This window comes from Coregonus clupeaformis, chromosome 2 (genome assembly GCF_020615455.1).
Source record: "Coregonus clupeaformis isolate EN_2021a chromosome 2, ASM2061545v1, whole genome shotgun sequence".
Classification (NCBI taxonomy): Eukaryota; Metazoa; Chordata; class Actinopteri; order Salmoniformes; family Salmonidae; genus Coregonus; species Coregonus clupeaformis.
This window is the reverse complement of record NC_059193.1, coordinates 26647997-26664478: the sequence shown is the minus strand read 5'-3', so window position 1 is coordinate 26664478 and position 16482 is coordinate 26647997. Positions and strand designations below refer to the sequence as shown.

Sequence of the window (16482 nt, the reverse complement as noted above, 5' to 3'; positions counted from 1 at the left end):
ACTAGCAAAACCCAGTCAAGCCATCCGTGCTTCATTTTCCTCCTGAATTGGGGTGTGTTAATTCACAACACTTTACGGTATACTGTTTTTTTCTGGTAGGGTTTGTTTCAGGTTCCCACTTTCACTTTTGTTTTGACTGTATCCCCCAATGCACAGTACAATATACAGTAAGTGCATGGTTTGAGGAAGGCTTATTCAGATAAACTATTGTCAGACAACCTGAATGTATCTTCGAATCCAGGCCAGGATCAAGGTAATTGACAATATTTTCAACTTTTACTTATTTTATTAAAGTAGTGACACATGAAAATCTATACAAGGTGATGGGGACACATGAAAATCTATACATGGTGATGGGGATTTATGTGATGGTTTTGCAGCATATTTAATCTATTGGGCCGTTCCATATTAATTAAATCCCTTTCTGACCGCACCTCTTTGGATTTGAACGAAACCTTTCATAAATGTTTGCCCATAGTAGAAGTGGTCAGAAAGATACTTTTTGGACCTGAATGCCAAAACATTCAGGAGATAGAGGTGCTCAAAGTTGACCCATTTTGCATACCCCATGCCACCATGAGACATGTCTGGAAATCAACACACTAATAAAAATGTAAATAGCAATATATATATATATATATATATATATATAAACATATATTTTTATTTTATTAATTTTTTTACCTCACGTCAAAATCTAACCTATATCTAGTACACTGATAAAACTCACCCTACTTATATCAGATATACGTTAGAATTGCAAATAAACAAGTAACACAAAAGTTATATCGTTTATCGGTGAAGAGAAAGTCTCAATTTCGATAGTAATGGATTACCTCCTGTTTGAAGTCAAAGGCAATTGTTGGACATGTTGGTGACATTGTTATGGGAAATGCATGCAGCTCTAGGGGTATGGATGTGTCAGGCCTGAACCTGGTATTGAAGTCTGATATCAGGGAGCCGGTGTACTTTCGGGGGGATGGCTCTGAAAAGTGCACAGTGGATGAGTGGGAGGATATGGTCATGGTGTACATGCGTAAGAGGGGCGTTTCTGTGATGGACCAAGCAGATAAGGTTATGGGTAGGCTTATGGGAAGGGCCCGTGATGTTGTTAAAGTGGGCATACGCAGCAATCCCTCCGTTGATTTATCCAAAGGCCCGAGTCCCATCTTTGACATACTGAAACAACATTTTAGTGACACTGCTTTTTCAAGCATGCCCCTCGCTGACTTTTATGCCACATTACCTCTGACTGATGAACAACCATTCGACTATTGGCTCAGACTGAACAGGGCTATGGAGGTTGCTGAAGATTGTCTAAAGAGACAGAAAAAAAGTGTTGAAGACCCATCTCATGAGCTCACAGTCATGTTCATCAGACATTGCCCTAAAGCCGAACTGTCGCTTATCTTTAAGTGCAAACCATTACAGCAGTGGACCGCTGCAGATGTTCATGAGAGGTTGGATGAATACAGGAGGGAGCAGAGGTACTCTCACTTATCTAAGGTGACCCCAGCCATCGCAACAATGAAGCATGAAGTTGGTGCTGTCATGCCAATCACCATGCCTGCTGTGTGGCGAAATGCGATATTGCCATAAACTGCACCAGCAACGTCTTATCTGATTCTTCAACGGCAACCACGGCGAAGTTCTGAGATGGAAATCCAGCGAAGGATGATCCGATCCAGAAGAACGGTCACGGCACCACTGTAACAGTACTCTTCTTGCGTTGTGTACAATCAATCATCAACACGAACTCCATCTTGTAACACCAGTCATGGAGCTTTATTCTCATAGGAACAGCACAAAATTGCACGTCATGCAATGCACGGCTCGCCATCCAACTCTGCACTCACGCACGCTGGTTTGGTGCTTGTTCACTGGGCATGTAGTTACGAAAATAATACAATTACAATATAATATCTTTAACAATGTACCTGATAGGAACAGCACAAAATTGCACGTCATGCAATGCACGGCTCACCATCCAACTCTGCACTCACGCACTGTACAAAACATACAAACCACCCACCAGACACAGTAAGTTGCTAGCTAGTATTAGCTGGAATTCTCTACAACAAAATGCACAACAAATATTCACCAAAAAACACTGCATCTTATGTGTGATGTTCGAATAACATTTACAAACAAATTGATATAAATTATACATTTACATCATCACTTGGGAGTATAAAAATCACTTTTGACATACAGTGCTTTGCGATCAACAACTTACCGCTGGTTTGGTGCTTGTTCACTGGGACGATTCTAACTGAAACATCCTCCCTCGTAAGCAAGCTACGCCAACCAGCCAATAAGATGCCATGTTGAGTAGGCGAAGGCAAGACAAAACCAAAAACCCATTGGCTTAACAATAAAGTGGCAAGGGGAATCACCAATATAACCCTGTTACATAATTGTAAAATACAACTCTATCCCAGGAGTAAGTATTCAGAAGACTGAGGCAAGGTTTTCTTTAACTTTTTATTCTTTAAAATGTAATAATTATTTTGATCCTGACAAACATCCCAGTCCCTGCTGGTGACAAGCATGCCGGTGACGAGCATAATATTCAGTTAGTGCGTACTCAAGTCTTTTAGATCAATATGTATCTTTGGTATCTGTCTAAAGTGTCAATGGTCAGCTCTGTTCTACAGTGCTCATTGGAATAGACAGTATTTTAGAACCAATGCTGTGATGCTTTAGTCACACCATAACTCCATCACCAAAAGCAATCCCCTCCAAAGATAATACTCCAATAGGAATGCCTCTTTAACCCATCTCATCAGACTGAAGAATGTCCACACCAAGGGATGATTTGAAAAGACATGGAAGAAGTGATGACTGATTGCTGGCAAATGCATTAGTACAGATTGAATAGACGGAAGCCACTCCTCAGTAAAAGGCACATGACAGCCCGCTTGGAGTTTGCCAAAAGGCACCTAAAGAATCCCAGACCATGAGAAACAAGATTCTCTGGTCTGATGAAACCAAGATTGAACTCTTTGGCCTGAATGCCAAGCGTCACGTCAGGAGGAAACCTGGCACCATCCCTATGGTGAAGCATGGCAGTGGCAGCATCATGCTGTGGAGATGTTTTTCAGCGCGAGACTAGTCAGGATTGAGGCAAAGATGAATGAAGCAAAGTACAGAGAGATCCTTGATGATAACCTGCTCTAGCGCGATCAGGACCTCAGACTGGGGCGAAGGTTCACCTTCCAACAGGACAACGACCCTAAGCACACATCCAAGACAACGCAGGAGTGGCTTCGGGACAAGTCTCTGAATGTCCTTGAGTGGCCCAGCCAGAGCCTGGACTTGAACCTGATTGAACATCTCCAGAGAGACCTGAAAATAGCTGTGCAGCAACGCTCCCCATCCAACCTGACAGAGCTTGAGAGGAGAGAGGATCTGCAAAGAGGAATGGGAGAAATCCCCCAAATACAGGTGTGCCAAGCTTGTAGCTTCATACCCAAGAAGACTCGAGGCTGTAATCGCTGCCAAAGGTGCTTCAACAAAGTACTAATTAAAGGGTCTGTAAATGTGATATTTCCGTTTTTTTATTTTAATAAATTTGTAAACATTTCTAAAAACCTGTTTTTGCTTTGTCATTATGGGGTATTGTGTGTAGATTGATTAGGGGAAAAAACAATTTAATCAATTTTAGAATAAGGCTGTAACGTGACAAAATGTGGAAATATTCAAGGGGTCTGAATACTTTTCAGAATGCTCTGTATGTCTATGGGTCTTGCAAAGAATACGTTTAATATACTGTACCTTCACAAGCCTACGTCACTGGGTATTTCAGTGCTGTCAAGTGATCCAACACTAGCAAAACCCAGTCAAGCCATCCGTGCTTCATTTTCCTCCTGAATTGGGGTGTGTTAATTCACAACACTTTATGGTATCCTGTTTTTTTCTGGTAGGGTTTGTTTCAGGTTCCCACTTTCACTTTTGTTTTGACTGTATCCCCCAATGCACAGTACAATATACAGTAAGTGCATGGTTTGAGGAAGGCTTATTCAGATAAACTATTGTCAGACAACCTGAATGTATCTTCGAATCCAGGCCAGGATCAAGGTAATTGACAATATTTTCAACTTTTACTTATTTTATTAAATTAGTGACACATGAAAATCTATACAAGGTGATGGGGATTCCATATTAATTAAATCCCTTTCTGACCGCACCTCTTTTGATTTGAACGAAACCTTTCATAAATGTTTGCCCATAGTAGAAGTGGTCAGAAATATACTTTTTGGACCTGAATGCCAAAACATTCAGGAGATAGAGGTGCTCAAAGTTGACCCATTTTGCATAACCCATGCCACCATAAGACATGTCTTCATCGCTGAATAACATAAAGAGTTGAGTTTGATATAATTTGAAAGCATTCAAACAGGGTTGTCAAACTATTACTTAATTCTAGATTTTTTAAATGTTATTTAAAAAAAAAACTTTAATGTCAATGATCTAAAAACGTGTGAACTCAGATTTGTGTGTTTTTCAGATGTTGTAGTTTACACACTATTTTACATAATCGGAGGTGTTTGTGTTGTGCCCGTCATTGGTTGAGACACAGCATGCTATTGAATACAGGGTGGGTGTCATTTCAATAATGTCACGATCGTTTATAGACGGGACGGACCAAGGCGCAGCGTGATATGCGTACATGTTTATTAAATATCAAACACAACGACAAAATAACAAACAAAACGAAACGTGAAGTCCAAGGCAGCACAACCCAACATACCTTAACACGGAACAAGATCCCACAACCCACTAGTGCCAATGGGCTGCCTAAGTATGGTCCCCAATCAGAGACAACGAGCGACAGCTGCCTCTGATTGGGAACCACACAGGCCAACATAGATCTATACATACTAGACTGTACAACATGGACAAACACAGCAAGGAAAATACACACCCTGACTCAACATACAAGCGTCCTCTGAGTCAGGGCGTGACAGTACCCCCCAAAGGTGCGGACTCCGACCACACAACATAAACATAACAGGGTAGGGGCCGGGTGGGCATTCCGCCTCGGAGGCGGATCCGGCTCAGGGCGTGACGACCACTTACAGTGGGGAAAAAAATTATTTAGTCAGCCACCAATTGTACAAGTTCTCCCACTTAAAAAGATGAGAGAGGCCTGTAATTTTCATCATGGGTACACGTCAACTATGACAGACAAAATGAGAAAAGAAAATCCAGAAAATCACATTGTAGGATTTTTAATGAATTTATTTGCAAATTATGGTGGAAAATAAGTATTTGGTCAATAACAAAAGTTTCTCAATACTTTGTTATATACCCTTTGTTGGCAATGACACAGGTCAAACATTTTCTGTAAGTCTTCACAAGGTTTTCACACACTGTTGCTGGTATTTTGGCCCATTCCTCCATGCAGATCTCCTCTAGAGCAGTGATGTTTTGGGGCTGTCGCTGGGCAACACAGACTTTCAACTCCCTCCAAAGATTTTCTATGGGGTTGAGATCTGGAGACTGGCTAGGCCACTCCAGGACCTTGAAATACTTCTTACGAAGCCACTCCTTCGTTGCCCGGGCGGTGTGTTTGGGATCATTGTCATGCTGAAAGACCCAGCCACGTTTCATCTTCAATGCCCTTGCTGATGGAAGGAGGTTTTCACTCAAAATCTCACGATACATGGCCCCTTTCATTCTTTCCTTTACACGGATCAGTCGTCCTGGTCCCTTTGCAGAAAAACAGCCCCAAAGCATGATGTTTCCACCCCCATGCTTCACAGTAGGTATGGTGTTCTTTGGATGCAACTCAGCATTCTTTGTCCTCCAAACACGACGAGTTGAGTTTATACCAAAAAGTCCTGAGTGGCGCAGTGGTCTAAGGCACTGCATCGCAGTGCTAACTGTGCCACTAGAGATCCTGGTTAGAATCCAGGCTCTGTCGCAGCCGGCCGCGACCGGGAGACTCATGGGCGGCGCACAATTGGCCCAGCGTTGTCCAGGGTAGGGGAGGGAATGGCCGGCAGGGATGTAGCTCAGTTGATAGAGCATGGCGTTTGCAACGCCAGGGTTGTGGGTTCGATTCCCCCGGGGGGACAGTATAAAAAAATATGTATTCACTAACTGTAAGTCGCTCTGGATAAGAGCGTCTGCTAAATGACTAATAAAAATAAAATAAATTCTCCCAATCCTCTTCTGGATCATCCAAATGCACTCTAGCAAACTTCAGACGGGCCTGGACATGTACTGGCTTAAGCAGGGGGACACGTCTGGCACTGCAGGATTTGAGTCCCTGGCGGCGTAGTGTGTTACTGATGGTAGGCTTTGTTACTTTGGTCCCAGCTCTCTGCAGGTCATTCACTAGGTCCCCCTGTGTGGTTCTGGGATTTTTGCTCACCGTTCTTGTGATCATTTTGACCCCACGGGGTGAGATCTTGCGTGGAGCCCCAGATCGAGGGAGATTATCAGTGGTCTTGTATGTCTTCCATTTCCTAATAATTGCTCCCACAGTTGATTTCTTCAAACAAGCTGCTTACCTATTGCAGATTCAGTCTTCCCAGCCTGGTGCAGGTCTACAATTTTGTTTCTGGTGTCCTTTGACAGCTCTTTGGTCTTGGCCATGGTGGAGTTTGGAGTGTGACTGTTTGAGGTTGTGGACAGGTGTCTTTTATACTGATAACAAGTTCAAACAGGTGCCATTAATACAGGTAACAACTGGAGGACAGAGGAGCCTCTTAAAGAAGAAGTTGCAGGTCTGTGAGAGCCAGAAATCTTGCTTGTTTGTAGGTGACCAAATACTTATTTTCCACCATAATTTTCAAATAAATTCATAAAAATCCTACAATGTGATTTTCTGGAGAAAAAAAATCTCAATTTGTCTGTCATAGTTGACGTGTACCTATGATGAAAATTACAGGCCTCTCTCATCTTTTTAAGTGGGAGAACTTGCACAATTGGTGGCTGACTAAATACTTTTTTTCCCCACTGTACTCTCCGCCCCCCTGTTGCGCCCCTGGTCTGGTCTGGACCTCGGCGCGCTGCTTCCCTTCTCCTTCCTCCCACGAAGTACCTAGCCCTGTCTGGACCCTGGTGTGGGAGACCCCAAACCTGGAGAGGGGCTGACGTCTGGGTCTGGACTGGAGCCGCTGACCGGAGAACAGGCACGGGCCGTGCCGGACTGGAAACACGCACCATTGGCTTGGTGCGGGGAGCAGGAACGGGCCGGACCGGGCTGGCGACGCGCACCACTGGCTTGGTGCGGGGAGCAGGAACGGGCCGTACCGGACTGGCGACGCGCACCACTGGCCTGGTGCGGGGAGCAGGAACAGGCCGGGCCAGGCTGGCGACACGCACCACTGGCTTGGTGCGAGGGGCAGGAACAGGCCGGGCTGGCGGCACGCACCACTGGCTTGGTGCGAGGGGCAGGAACAGGCCGGGCCGGGCTGGCGACGCGCACCACTGGCCTGGTGCGGAGAGCAGGAACAGGCCGGGCCGGGCTGGCGAAGCGCACCACTGGCTTGGTGCGAGGGGCAGGAACAGGCCGGGCCGGGCTGGCGACGCGCACCACTGGCTTGGTGCGGAGAGCAGGAACAGGCCGGGCCGGGCTGGCGAAGCGCACCACTGGCTTGGTGCGAGGGGCAGGAACAGGCCGGGCCGGGCTGGCGACGCGCACCACTGGCTTGGTGCGAGGGGCAGGAACAGGCCGGGCCGGGCTGGCGACGCGCACCACTAGCTTGGTGCGAGGGACAGGAACAGGCCGGACCGGGCTGGCTAAGCGCACCACTGACTTGGTGCGAGGGGCAGGAACAGGCCGGGCCGGGCTGGCGACGCACACCACCGGCTTGGTGCAAGGGACAGGAACAGGCCGGACCGGGCTGGTGACGCGCACCACTGGCTTGGTGCGAGGGGCAGGAACGGGTCGGGCCGTACTGGGAACACGCACCACTGGCTTAGTGCGGGAAGCAGGAACGTGCCGGACCGGACTGGCGACACGCACCACTTCCTTCTGCTGCCTAACCAGCTCCTCTCGCCGTGCCTCTACACTTTCCTTCTCCCTTATAGCCTCCTCTAGCGCCTCCCTCTGACCGAATAACTCCTGCTCCCTCTGAACCAATAGCCCCCGTAGCATGGTGGCCTCCTCTCCTAACCTGCAGATCCGCCCTGTCGCGGCCTCCTGCTGCCTCGTCGTCCACACCGTGTGCCCCCCCAAAATGGTTTCTTGGGGTTGCCTCTCGGGTCTCCGTCGTCGGCACTCTTCTTCCCGTGAGGACTCCTCCGGGAGCCCCCACGAGTTAGGGAACAGAAACTCGTCGTCGTCGTCATCCTCCGACTCCTCAGTATAATACTGTTCCCACTCCTCTTCCCATGGTCGTAGGGACCCAATCTGAAAACCGACCGTGTGCAGTGGTCGGGCTATTCTCTCTCGCTCCCCGACCACCCCTTTACCCCCCAAAAAAGATGTTATTGGGGCTGTCTCTCGGGCTTCCTCCTCGACCGGCGTCCTCTGCGTTGCCGTTGCTCCTCTCCTGCCTGGGTATCTACCTTCGCCCATGGCCCTTTCCCCGCGAATATCTCTTCCCATGACCACAATTTGCCCACCTGGGACATGGCTATTCGCTCCTCCTGGGAACGCTGCTTGGTCCTCGTTTGGTGGGATCTTCTGTCACGATCGTTTATAGACGGGACGGACCAAGGCGCAGCGTGATATGCGTACATGTTTATTAAATATCAAACACAACGACAAAATAACAAACAAAACGAAACGTGAAGTCCAAGGCAGCACAACACAACATACCTTAACACGGAACAAGATCCCACAACCCACTAGTGCCAATAGGCTGCCTAAGTATGGTCCCCAATCAGAGACAACGAGCGACAGCTGCCTCTGATTGGGAACCACACAGGCCAACATAGATCTATACATACTAGACTGTACAACATGGACAAACACAGCAAGGAAAATACACACCCTGACTCAACATACAAGCGTCCTCTGAGTCAGGGCGTGACAAATAATCGCAATAGAATGGACCTAACCCTTCAGACCACTTTAATTTAGCTGGTACACCATTGACATTTAAATTGAATTGAAATTTCAACTTCCAATTACCACCAGAAAGATGGCCGTTGAATGTCAACTTCAATGGGAATGTCTTTGCTATTACAGTGCCTAGTGAAAGTATGCTGCTTAAAACAAGCAACAATAAATATTACATTGTTTTCCTACAGATGTACACAACCTACTTCACATTTCCAAAGTGAAAGAAGAATTCTAGAAAAATGTCCAAATTAATAAAAATGCAGTCTTGATTACGTATGTGTTCACACCCCAAAGTTAATACTTGGTGGAAACACCTTTGGCAGCCATTATAGCTGTGAATGATTTAGAATAAGATTCTACGAACTTTGCAAAACTCTTAAGGCAACATATATCCATTGTTTTTGTCAAAATTGCTCAAGCTCAGTAAATTTGGTTGGGAGTATTGATGGACAGCATTATTCAAACTTTGTCATGATTGAGACTATAGACCATTCAGGAACACTCACCACCTCTCAGTAGCGGTGCATGGGTAAAATCATCAGGGAAGCCAAGCCAGAAAGAAATGCCATATTACAACCTGTGATAATTATGTTGTTTGCTCCATAACCTTTTAGTTAATATGCCTTGCGACCGTGATATAGAGAAGAAGAAGACACAGTGGCAGATTCAATTCAACAACACCTTTGTTTTATCACAAAACCAGAGAGAAACCTCTGTCCATTGAAGTCCACAAAGCATATTACATGTAACAAACAGTTACATGACCTACAGCATGGTGAACCAAGTTAATGTTTATGACATTTCTGAACTACTAAATAACTATTGATTTAGAACCACAGAGAGTTACCGCAAGTCGCAAAGAAAACAGGAGCTGCCTCCACTATTCCAGCACCATTTCAACTTCAACATTTCAACATCAATCAAATCACCTATGCTTAATCTAATATCTAATAATCTAATAATCTAATACCTAAAAGATACCAAAAACTATTTAGTTCAATCAATGTAACTTAAATATGATTTGGCTGTCAATGGTTCTGATTTCTGTGTGTGCGTTCGTGCAAGTAGAAAAAACATGTTAACTCACCATACTTGTAGAGAAACGCCAATGCGATCCTCCTCTTTTTCATGTTGACGAAACGGTCTATGACTCCATCATACAGCTTTTAGTTTTAGTTGTCTTTCTTTTTTGGTGAGCTAGGACCATTCACAGCTGAGCTCACCCAGTTCAGCTCAATGCTGATTGCCTATTATTTTATATTTGTTTTAGCAAGTGAGGCCAAATGCTCGCTGGCTTCACTTGCATTCAATGCTACGGGCGGCAACAATATTCAATCTTTTTGACCAGACAGCCTCAGATAGATGGGCTACACATACAGAGACAGAGGGGGCGCTGTTTCGCTCGCTCGGATGCTTTCTCCGGTGAGTTACATTCAGCCTCTTGCGAATTGAAGGAAAATTATGAAACACAGAGAGACAAAAGATTATTTAAGAAATATACAGTACCAGTCAAAAGTTTGGACACACCTACTCATTCCAGGGTTTTTCTTTATTTGTACTATTTTCTACATTGTAGAATAATAGTGAAGACATCAAAACTATGAAATAACACATATGGAATCATGTAGTAACCAAAAAAGTGTTAAACAAATCAAAATATATTTTATATTTGAGTTTCTTCAAAGTAGCCACCCTTTGCCTTGATGACAGCTTTGCACACTCTTGGCATTCTCTCAACCAGTTTCATGAGGTAGTCACCTGGAATGCATTTCAATTAACAGGTGTGCCTTGTTAAAAGTTAATTTGTGGAATTCCTTTCCTTCTTAATGCGTTTGAGCCAATCAGTTGTGTTGTGACAAGGTAGGGGTGGTATACAGAAGATAGCACTATTTGGTAAAAGACCAAGTCCATATTATGGCAAGAACAGCTCAAATAAGCAAAGAGAAACGACAGTGCATCATTACTTTAATAGTTTTGATGTCTTCACTATTATTTTACAATGTAGAAAATAGTAAAAATCAAGAAAAATCCTGGAAAGAGTAGGTGTGTCCAAACTTTTGACTGGTACTGTATATTGTAAAAAAATTCTGGGGAAGCCTGGCTTCCTTTGGCATCCATGAATACATGCCATTGCTACCTCTTAGAAAGTCATTATGGTGTGTCTTTGACATTAAAATGTGTTTAATTGTCCTGCTGAAAAATACAACTCTATCCCAGGGGTTAGTATTCAGAAGACTGAGGCAAGGTTTCCTCTAACTTTTTATCTGGGCTTTGCTCCTTTCATGTTCATATTTTGATCCTGACAAACTCTCCAGTCCCTGCCGGTGACGAGCATAGCCATACCCATTCCTGAGTGGTCCCAATCTCAGTCCTGATGTAATTTTGCTTGAAAATCAGAGACAATGTTTGAATATTGCTGTCCATCAATGACTACTAACCAAATTGAATGAGCTTGAGCAATTTTGACAAAAACAATGGATAAATATTTCTCTAAGAATCTTACTCAAAATTATTTACAGCTGTAATGGCTGCCAAAGGTGTTTCCACTTAGTATTAACTCTGGGGTGTGAAAACATATGCAAAAACAGACATATTTTATTTATTTGCTATTAAAAAAAGGGGAAACTGAAAGGGGAAATCAGATTTTCAACATTTTGATGCCATATATACAGTTGAAGTTGGAAGTTTACATACACTAAGGTTGGAGTCATAAAAACGTGTTTTTTAACGACTCCACAAATGTCTTGTTAACAAACTATAGTTTTGGCAAGTCGGTTAGGACATCTACTTTGTGCATGACACAAGTAATTTTTCCAACTTTTGTTTACAGACAGATTATTTCACTTATAATTCACTGTATCACAATTCCAGTGGGTCAGAAGTTTACATACACTAAGTTGACTGTGCCTTTAAACAGCTTGGAAAATTCCAGAAAATGATGGCTTTAGAAGCTTCTGATAGGCTAATTGACATAATTTGAGTCAATTGGAGGTGTACCTGTGGATGGTATTTTATCCCCCTTTTTATATAATAATAATAATAATAATAATAATAACCCTTTTTCATGGTATCCGTCTGGTCACGGGAGAGATGAAGGTCCTCCGAAACACAACCAACCGAGCAGTCTAGAGTAGAATTTTGTACTCACATGAAAACAATAATGCCATTATTAATTGCATTGTGGTGGTGTAGGCTAGTCTAGGTAGGATAATTGCATTGTCCCTATAAAATATCAATAGGGGAGCTGTTCTTTCGTGCGAAATGAAGCACCTGGCCTCTCCGCTGCCTATCAGCTATTCCTATTTGTTCTTGTGGATTCATATTTGAAAATTGATGCAGCTTTGAATGCTTTTATGTGTGGTATGATTGTTAGTTAGCCTATTGCAGATCTGGACAAACGATCCACCTACCACTGTTGTCACTGTGAATGGTGGATAGAGAACAGGATAGACCGTTAGACTGGTAGACTATATTGTCACTATGAATCAAATCAAATTGTATTTGCCACATTCACTGAATACAACAGGTGTATACCTTACAGTGAAATGCTTACTTACAAGCCCTTAACCAACAATGCAGTTTTAAGAAAAATAAGTGTTAAGTAAAAAATAGATAAGTAAAAAAATAAAAATAATAATAATTAAAGAGCAGCAGTAAAATAAAATAACAGTAGGGAGGCTAAATACAGGGGGTACCGGTACAGAGTCAATGTGCGGGGGCACAGGTTAGTCGAGGTAATTGAGGTAATATGTACATGTATGTAGAGTTAAAGTGACTGTGCATAGATAATAAACAGAGAGTAGCAGCAGCGTAAAAGAGGGGGTGGGGTGGGGGGACAATGCAAATAGTCAGGGTAGCCATGATTAGCTGTTCAGGAGTCTTATGGCTTGGGGGTAGAAGCTGTTAAGAAGCCTTTTGGACCTAGACTTGGTGCTTCGATACCGCTTGCCATACGGTAGCAGAGAGAACAGTCTATGACTAGGGTGGCTGGAGTCTTTGACCATTTTTAGGGCCCCCAGTGATGTACTGGGCTGTACGCATTATCCTCTGTAGTGCCTTGCGGTCGGAGGCTGAGCAGTTGCCATACCAGGCAGTGATGCAACCAGTCAGGATACTCTCGATGGTGCAGCTATATAACTTTTTGAGGATCTGAGGACCCATGCCAAATCTTTTCAGTCTCCTGAGGGGGAATAGACTTTGTCGTGCCCTCTTCACGACTGTCTTGGTGTGTTTGGACCATTATAGTTTGTTGGTTATGTGGACACCAAGGAACTTGAAGCTCTCAACCGGTTCCACTACAGCCCCATTGATGAGAATGGGGTGTGCTCAGTCCTCTTTTCCCCCCTGTAGTCCACAATCATCTCCTTTGTCTTGATCACACTGAGGGAGAGGTTGTTATCCTGGCACCACACGGCCAGGTCTCTGACCTCCCTATAGGCTGTCTCATCGTTGTCGGTGATCAGGCCTACCACTGTTGTGTCGTCGTCGATGGTGTTGGAGTCGTGCCTGGCCATGCAGTCATGGGTGAACAGGGAGTACAGGAGGGGACTGAGCATGCACCCATGTACTTTTTACTCTGTACATTTTCCCTGACACCCATAAGTACTTGTTACATTTTGAATGCTTAGCAGGACAGGAAATTGTCGAATTCACGCACTTATCAAGAGAACATCCCTGTTCATCCCTACTGCTTCTGATCTGGCGAACTCACTAAACACACATGCTTCATTTGTAAATGATGTCTGAGTGTTGGAGTGTGCCCCTGGCTATTGCTTAATATAAGGAATTTGAAATTATTTATACTTTTACTTTTGATACCTAAGTATATTTGAGCAATTACATTTAATTTTGATACTTAAGTATGTTTAAAACCAAATACTTTAAGACTTTTACTGAAGTAGTATTTTACTGGGTGACTAACTTTCACTTGAGTCATTTTCTATTATGGTATCTTTACTTTTACTCAAGTATGACAATTGGGTCGTTTTTCCACCACTGTGCGTAAATTGTAGCTGTATATCACCTAGTCAAAACTGCAAAATAGCTAAACTTTTAGCTACTTTCTGACCACTTCCACCATGGGCAAACATCTATGGAAGATTTCGTTCAAATCAAAAGGGGTGCAGTCAGAAAATGATTTAAATCATATAGGACGACCCTATTCTTAAAAAACAATTTAGTGACCATATGAGATAAAATGATAATAATGGTGACTGGTTTACTTGACTGATCGTTTACTGAAAATGTAAATGTATATGGTATTTTCCTATACAGTCCCTAGGCTGTTGTTGATTGGCACAGGCAGTTTTCCCTTTTCTTTCATAGCTTTTTCGAATAAAAGGTGAACAACTATAACATTGATATTTTGGATACTTTTACTCAATTGTTTTCTTTTTATATTCAAAAATATGGGAACTTCTGATGACTGTAAACATCTTTGATATTAAGCATCTCAATCAGATTGCATGAAGGGGAAGGAGTTCCCATAGGTCGTTTGGCAACCCGTTACTCTACTCAGAGAAACAAGGTTACATCCGTAATCCAAACGTTTTGTTTAACTTTATCATTTGACTTTGCAACCAAAACTGAAGACAAAGACAGAAAGGTGGTGTATGTGACGGGACTGGACTTGTGTTTCAGATGTTATTCACACTTCAGAAACTATGTGTTATTTAATGTTTTAGGGGATTTCCCACATAAACCAAAAGTTAAACCAATGTTCTAAGGGATATCTGTGGGCTACAGTGAAAATGATTGCTTTGAGTTTAACAAATTGTGATCTCAAAAAGGTGTATTCGACCTATATGTTTCACTGTCAAATGTTTTGGCAGGAGTTGTAATGGCGGGACAAGGATTTCAAGGTGCACTGAGGGTCATGCTCCTTGTGGGTTTCCTTGGACTAACAAAAGAGTTTGGTAAGAAGTGCTGTTTTCACAATACAATGCAAATTTTAAAGTGGGTATCCTTTAGTGTAGTTTTTTTTGTATTCCACATTTTTAAAGAATGTGTAAAATATTAACAATATTAACTGCTTCCCGTAGAACTTCAGGACAAAGACTGGGACAATTTGAGGTCTGATGTGGCTGCTCTGCACAGATTGAAAGGATTACCTGATCAAATGACACGTAGGAACACAGGAGCAGACACCACGTGAGTTTAATTTTGCCATGATGTCTCTTTCAAACCTCTCTTAGCCATTGTTGAATGAGATGTTCAATATTGTGTATCTCTGTTTAGAGCGATAACAATGCACGGGACCAGGACAAAGAGATTCAGCAATTACAGGTAACATATCCACTCAGAGAAGTGACTAAATGTATTATTGTCCAGTCAGACTATTGAAAGGGGAATAACATAACAGCAAATGATTTAGGTAGTACCCATCTATTGTATTTCCTCAGGTCATATCTGGAGAAAAAGCCCATGGCTTTATTTGATGGTTTTAGGGGATGTGACAATTTTACAACATGCGTCATTCAAATGGACCAGGTAAGAAAGTTTCTGTTATGCTGCATGTATGAATAGTTATTTATGAGCTATAATTGTAAATCTGGTACAGACATGTACAGTTACAGTAGCATATCTTTATTAATAGTTATTCCATTCATTTAATTTAAAGGGGCAAACTGGGATTGGTAGGCTACATCAATTTTTTGACTTTCAAACGAATAATATATAGGCTAATCACTATAGCGGCACACCCCGCCGTACGGGCGGTAAATCATTAGATCTGATTAATTCAATCTTTGATGACTGTAACCATGAAAGGGGTTCACAGGATGAAAGAAAGGACTCAAGATCAGTTGGATAACAAAGCAAGCATTCTATCATGTAGGAACTACCTTCCTTTAGGTGCAATCATGATTGTAAATACAAAATCTGGAGTGAATCTGACGTATGGTTCATGAGGAGAAGATGATTTTGAGCATTAGCGTTAAATATGCAAAGAATGAGTTCTTAATAGTTTCCTTGTTTTTTGAGATATCAAAACTGTTAGATTCTAAATAACCAGAGTAAAAACCTACGGACAACTAGTAAAGCTCAAACCAAGTTTATTTACTCACTGGGTCACACATCTGCATAAGACATGTTCCCACCAGCACAAGTATATACAGTTGAAGTCGGAAGTTTACATACACTTAGGTTGGAGTCATTAAAACTAGTTTTTCAACCACTCCACAAATTTCTTGTTAACAAACTATAGTTTTGGCAAGTCGGTTAGGACATCTACTTTGTGCATGACACAAGTAATTTTTCCAACAATTGTTTACAGACAGATTATTTCACTTATAATTCACTGTATCACAATTCCAGTGGGTCAGAAGTTTACATACACTAAGTTGACTGTGCCTTTAAACAGCTTGGAAAATTCCAGAAAATGATGTCATGGCTTTAGAAGCTTCTGATATGCTATTTGTCATCATTTGAGTCAATTAGAGGTGTACCTGTGGATGTAT

General features: G+C 42.8%; 2 long non-coding RNA genes across 2 annotated transcripts; one reads left to right on the top strand and one right to left on the bottom strand.

Moving 5' to 3' along the window:
- Nucleotides 1-1596: 1596 nt before the first annotated feature.
- Nucleotides 1597-2259, bottom strand: LOC121536641. Its single transcript, XR_005994892.1, has 3 exons — nt 2237-2259; nt 1938-2006; nt 1597-1790 (listed from the first exon to the last, which is right to left on the bottom strand). It is a non-coding gene; the product is annotated as an uncharacterized LOC121536641 (long non-coding RNA).
- Nucleotides 2260-3983: 1724 nt separating this feature from the next.
- Nucleotides 3984-16143, top strand: LOC121532341. The gene is made up of 5 exons (XR_006661994.1): nt 3984-4080; nt 14857-14940; nt 15067-15175; nt 15263-15310; nt 15427-16143. It is a non-coding gene; the product is annotated as an uncharacterized LOC121532341 (long non-coding RNA).
- The last annotated feature ends 339 nt before the right edge of the window (nt 16144-16482 follow it).